Source organism: Artemia franciscana, chromosome 13 (assembly GCF_032884065.1).
Source record: "Artemia franciscana chromosome 13, ASM3288406v1, whole genome shotgun sequence".
NCBI classification, from domain to species: Eukaryota; Metazoa; Arthropoda; class Branchiopoda; order Anostraca; family Artemiidae; genus Artemia; species Artemia franciscana.
In genome coordinates, this window is record NC_088875.1 from 14,477,667 (window position 1) to 14,484,678 (window position 7,012).

Here is a 7,012-nt window from a genome sequence, read left to right on the forward strand (position 1 = left end):
AATCACACTAGGCTGAAGAGCTGAACTTGAGCTTTCACTTTTGAATATATCACAATTGAATTCCAATGGAGAGGAGAAGCTCTAATTTTTTTTCATATATATCCCCAGTTATTGTTATGCTAGATCAACCTTCTTTTCGGAACAATCGCCTCTGTAGTTGGTGGGCAGGTACATATTTATTATAACAGTCTCACCAGCTCTAACTGCTAAAAAATGGCTGGAATTAACGAATGATTTGGAGTGGATATGCCCATTTATTAGCGTAACAAATCAACCTAAGGGGCTCCCTAGTTTCTTAGGTTTTTTTGCTGATACACAATTGACCATGTGTGAGGGTAAGGGATCGAATATATTTCTACTGTTGTTAGACAGAAAGTGTTCTTGGAGACAAATAATTTTTTTGGTGACACAGAGCCGTTCTAGCTCGGTAATTTAGGTGCTAAGACTACCATTCATATTCCAGGAGACGAAACACCTGTCAATATAAAATTTATTCATTTTGGGCGTTAGAGATCATTAACTTCACTGACTTGTTAGATGGGCAGCTAGCGCGGTAGCATGTTTGTTGGGTGCCTGTACATCTTAGGCACCACATTTCATTCTTGCACGGATTTTCTTGCCTTGCACTATGGTTATTTTGAGCACAATGGTCAAACTTCGATACATTTTTACACTGGGCTACTATTTGGCCAGAATTATGGCAGTTGTAGCAACGTTTCGGAAGAAAGACGAGTTCTTGAATTCTGAAACTTTCAAAGCTATCTTTCATTGACAGTTTTTTGACAGTATCGAGGGATTCACGACTTAAAAAATGCAGCTTGTATGCGCGTGATTTTTCATATTCTTCAGCTTTCACACATCTAGAAACTTTGGAATCCCTTTAATCAGTCCTATACACAAAGGGTTTTTTATTTTGGCATCAGATTCTGAATTTTTATTTTTGATTGTTAGTGTTACTTCTTCTGCCGTAGCCTTTTGAGCTAAAGCCATGCACCAACCATTCCTTCCAGGGCTTAGTTCAACTGTCGTGGCGTCTAGAGCTTCGCCACATGCAGATTTAATCAACTTCTTTCGCTCCAGTTTCGTTTTCAAGGGTGAAAGGTTTATTACAACAACAGAGTATGACAGCTTTTGCGGAGGGTATGGTTCACTAGAAGTGGTGGAATGAGTAGAAACGTGGAACTCACCTTTGTTAACACGCTTCATAAGGCCGGCAAAATGAAGAAACATTTCATTTACTCTAGTAGTTACACAAAAATTTATCTCCTCCTTACAAGCCGGAACTTCGTTAGGTTCAAAAATAACGAAGGTAGGCAGGGCACGATTTTCCTTGGCTAACTTGACAAGGAATTCGGCCATATCCAATACATTTTCATTTTATGCCAGAGACTTTTAAAAGGGGTCTGGTAGACCAGATATTAACACCACCTGTTCTTTTGCACTTAGAATGTTATCTCTACTGAAGAATCCCACAGCATGGCTTACAATCAGTTGGTGTTTTATTCTAGCAAGAATTGACCTCGACACAAAGTTCAATACCGAATTCCAACGATACTATGTCTATTTTCACTGCTAATCAGGTTGCTAAAACCAGTCCAAAAATCAGTGCAGGGGTGAGCCTAGCTCTTAATCAAGTGTAAGTTAATTCGAAATAAATTACCTCACAAACTTAATTAACAATGAATCTAGGAACCAAGGAACAAGCGACGTGCAAGGACCCCCTCAACTATTCCCCGCAATTTACAGGTAGGTTAATACCGGCAGGTGGGGAGGTACCTTCCCCTCTTCTGCTTGTTTCCAGTAACTTCTTAAAGATATGATATCAGAAATTATTTATGTTCACTGAAATAATCTGTTTGTAAAACAACGAACTAATACAGGTTTAAAATCCAAAAAAAAATAAATTCAATCACTTTAGACTATTAAAAGAGGCAAATGTTCTTCAACTTCCAATCAAAAGAGCCTTATCAGACGTTTATACGAAAAAAAATGGCCATATGAAAATTTCCATAAGTTGCATGGAGGAAAAGTAGCTTGGTGCTCCAGGGAATTACTTAAGAGCCTCACCAGTAGGGCTTTAGGGGTGTTGTCATTATCAAATAAATAATTTATGCACCTTTTAAATACTTTAAACAAAATGGCAATCTCAAATTTTGATTGAATGTTTTTGCGAAACAGCGGGTATTAAATAGGTGTTACTTACCCTCTAATCACTTTTGACTATGACAAACGACACTAGCCTTACAATTTTCAATTAAATGAACTTTCTTGAAGTTTTTACAACAACTCCTTCGATGCAAAGTGCCCTGTTCTGAACCAAATCAAAAAAGGAATAAATAAGTAGATCATACATTTCACCCAGATCGCTCTTTTTCTTAGGCAAAACTATTGCGCTGCCTAAAAAATTGTTTTTCTGAAATAATCGATCATTATAACTACTTTTGTGTCTTTATTCATCTTACCATGAAGATATCCCATGCCTGTCCCTTGTTTTTAGTTATTTTCAAGTGGTTGCTTTACTCTCATAATTAATTTTGAGTTGTCAGCTCAACAATTGTTTGTATAGTAGGACTCAGATGGCATTTAATTTTGCAAAATTTTCTACTGCTCCTAGCCAAAACTCTGATTTTGTTTAAGGGGAGGGTGTGATAATTCATGGGGTAGACTGAGACAACTAAAGTATAGGCTATTTTATTTTCCGTGTTCAAGAGTCAGGATAAATTATTTGAATTGAAAAAAGCAAAAGTGGGTTGACTAATTTTTGGTTTATTTTCCAGAACGTAAATTATTTACCTCCTGAAGTTTCTGGTATTTCCAAAAACCGCTGCGTTGAGAACAAGATTTTTAAACTGCTGTCACTTCGCGGATTCTTAGGATGATCTTGTCTGTGCACTTCATAAGCTCTCTTGTTATGTTTTAAAATATTATCAAAGAACAGACTGTTCTTCCAGATTGATTTTTAGATTGACGGACCCGTTCATACTAAAGCATGGTTTTTCATTCAAACCCGTCTCCTTATTTGAATTATCCTGGATATCTGTTTACTTTTAAAAATTGATTGACAAGATCCCAAGACAACTTAGCACTTTTAGTAAAATGAGTATCTATTTCTGACGGCTTGCAAATCTCAGAGGTTTTCATGAAAAAATTCTTTTCGAAGAAATGGCAGCTAGAATCAGTCTTGGAAAATATATTAATTTTTGCTAGTATATTACTAACCAGATAACACCAACTTCACGCCCGATGATACTGGTGCTCCAATGGTCAGTAGGGTGATGATTAAAGGCCATTTTACGCATGAGAAAGCACTTGCACTTTGTCAAAAATAAAATCTTGGACAAAGGCGACAAAATTGCCAAGGTCTTACCACGTCTAAGGACCGTAGAGTGCCAGCCTTTAAGCATTATTTGTTATTGATAATCAGGGAAAAGTTCCAGTGAACAGGAAGGCAGAGTAAAATTTTGAAAAAAAGGTTGTGAGCTAGTCTGAACAACGTCCCAAACCCTACGCTGTGCGATACTTACTTTGAAAAGTTATTCACCAGTTATGACTTTTTCGTGACGCTTTATACACATGGATACTGAGCTGCGTAAGCAAAAACAGACTGTGGTGGTGCAAGTTGGGAGGTGAAAAGTCATTTCTCAAGAAACCCAAGGTTAATTTGACTAAATGGAACTCAATTTGGGTCGAAGAGGAGGGACACTAAGTTTTCTGAAAAAAAAACTTCAAAAAAATTATGATATTCATACCAAAATAAAAAAAGTTTGATAGATATTGCATTAAAATGCTTCAAAATACCATTTTTTTATTAAACTTTTCGGAACTTTCTCTAGGACTGGCTTCATCATTCTGAGAAAATTGTTTAGGTATTTTAAGCTTTTTTCTTGGCCTTCTATTTTGCTTCAGAAATACTTCTATCGTTACAACTTACAGAGTTTTGAAGATTACTGTGAAAAAAGAAGAACTCTTGATAAGGTTGAATGTGGGGGTGCAAGTTGGGAGGTGAAAAGTCATTCTCAAGAAGCCAAAGGTGACTTTGGCTATCTAATGGAACTAAATTTTTTGTCGAAGAGTAGAGACGTGAAGTTTTTTGAAATAAACTTCAAAAACATATGATATGTATGCCAAATCAAAAGTTTTACAGATATGTCGTTGAAATGCTCCAAAATACCGTGTTTGCGGCCCTTTTTTTATTACACTTTCTTGGAACTTGGAGCTTTAATAGGACTGGACGCCTTGTCATTTGGAGAAAATTCTTTAGGTACTGCAAGCCTTTTTCCTGGCCTTCTATCTGTTTCAGAATTATTTCTATCGTTAAAACTTACATAATTTTGAAAATTACTGTGAGAAAGGAAAAACTCTTGATAAGGTTCCAAAGTGTAAAGGCCACTCGTTGATTTGCCTTTGAATATTACTGGTGTTTCAATAGTATTTATATAGGCATTAACTTCTAGATAAGTAGTCAGCAGTGGTGTTTTTTACATTTTACTTTCCTAATTGGAGTTTTGTTTAAATGTTATGTAAGTTCAATTTTTAGTGTTCCTTTCTTTACCTATTTTGACCAGGGATCCTGTCTATGTGCTCCTAAATTTAAAAGAAATATATCTGTGTCACTGATATTTCCGTCAGTTGGTTTAAGATGAGCATAAACTATTAAAACTTTTACTCTGCCATTCTCAGTTACAAAATGAGCGATTAGTATTCCATCCTGATTGCGTTTCCAACCAAAGAAAGACTTAGTAGCTTCCATACTCATCTTGATCCTTACTCCCTGTTTAGAAAACCCGAAACCCAATTTTTTTCTGCCAAGTAATGAATTCTATATCGTCTGATTTTGCTGTTCCCACCGCTGTAGTATGAGTTTCAGGAACTTTCAATAAGACCAGTTTTAATAATCTGAATTTGCTAGTTAAAATGCAGATACGATAGTTGTATTTTTTAGTGTTGCAAAAATCTGAATTCTAATTTTCAGGTTCATGAAAATATGGGAAATTATTTTGGCCTCAGGAAAAGCAATGGTTCCAAATACAAGTAAAAGATGGGAACAGGACACATTCTCAGCTCTACAAAGAAGCGCTTAAGCCTTCTAGAACTGGACAGCAAAGGTACCTGGGACCCCCAGTATGAATAAAGGCCTTTTGCACTCCTGGCCAATATAAAAAAAACACTGTTTTCAGTACTTGACAATGCTCTTCTATCAACAGGAGTCGAAATCCAGTAGAGACAATCTCAAGCCAATCACATCCGATACTTTATCTACTCATACCCAAAAATTTTATGCTAGAACAGGGAAGCTACCCATAGATATAAATTAGCTATGAAGAAATTTTGAAGTTCAAAAACGCTAGCTAAAACAGACAAGGCCGAGAAGAGTTATCCAGTGATCGGTGTTCCGTGCAAATGTCGTGGCATTTACTAAGCTATAATTTCTTCGAGAAGGTCTAATTCTCAAATGATATTAATTGACCACAAGGCCCCCAGTCTTGCAGGTGTCTTTAAGGGTTGAGGTCACCATTCTTAGAGGCTGTTGTCTGTATATCAAGATCTTAAGCCCTGCCGCACCTGTCCTCCTTTTGAGGATCCTCCCACAATGGGATGCTGCTTTACCATGCAATTTAACGAATAACTGGGAGAGATTTTCAACTCAAGGGACGTGTGCACACACTGGTCACACCTGCTGAGTTCACATTTAGGGGGCCTTCTTCTTCGTCTACCTTTACTTAAGACCAAGGGCAAGGGCACCCCTGTTCCTATTATTGACCCCTAGGTACAAAGTTTCCTGGTCCATCCCCCCCAAAGTGGTACCCTTCATATACGTAGAGAGCACCCCTATGGTCACCAAGGGACGCACTGAGTTGCCTGGGAGATGTCCTTACTGAGCAGTAGACTCATAAAAAAACTATTGCCAGTCTAAATCCAATATGTCAATCCTAAATCTATTATATCTAGCTTAAATCAACTATATCAAGCCTAAATGTACTACATCAACCTAAGTCTACTATATAAACCGAAGTATCCTATGTCAAGGATGATTCCAGTATATACTGCCTAATTCTTTTTAGGTCAGACCTAGATACACTATTCAAAGTCTACTGTTTCAAGCATTAATCTACGGCGTCTAGCCTAAATCTACTATGTCAAACATAAATCCACTCAGTCGGGCTTAAATCTACTGTGTTGAGTCCAAATCTACTTTTTCAGGCTTAAATTTACTATTTTACACCTAAACCTATTACATTGCTACTACATATATTGCCAAATCTGCAAAATTTGATTTCAATTTATTAAAAACAAGAGTTATGAAATCGGTACAAAATTCAACTTAAAAAAAACACAATTAAAGTAAGTTGAAATAGAACTTTTAAATGGCCATTAACCCTAATCTGTTGGCAACAATATCTAGAAAATGATCAAGCTCAGGCTTACTTTAAGCTCAGTTCAGTTCAGTTCATTCGGGTCGATTAAAAAAAATTATAACAGTCATAACTTAATCTCTCATCTCTTTGCAAATAATGCATGCTGAGTCCCTTATCACCTCAAAAACAAATACACACTATAGCCCACTTCCACTCGTCGATAAAACCATGTCCCCTTTCCACACATCAATACAACCATGGCCCCTACCCACAAAACCATTCTTACAAGTCCCCACCTCTTCATTCAGGAGGAAACCGCTCTAAACCCCACACAAAAAAACTCAATAATGGCTTAAATCACTTTTCTATCTAGAATCTTTATTCAAATTTAACTAAATCAAAACAAGATAATTTTTTATTCTCTTTTTGAAAGAACCAAGGGAGCTCTACCTATCAGTTTAAGTGGTAGGATATTGTAAGCCTTAGCACAAACGATGTCAGGCAAAAAATCCGACCTGTTGGCTCATGTTGATTATAGATTTTTATAGTCTTATATAAGATATAAGACTAATATAAGACTTATATAAGATATAATATCCAATTATAAGATATAGTCTTATAATTGGAAGATTATTTTTGGATATCAAACGGAATGG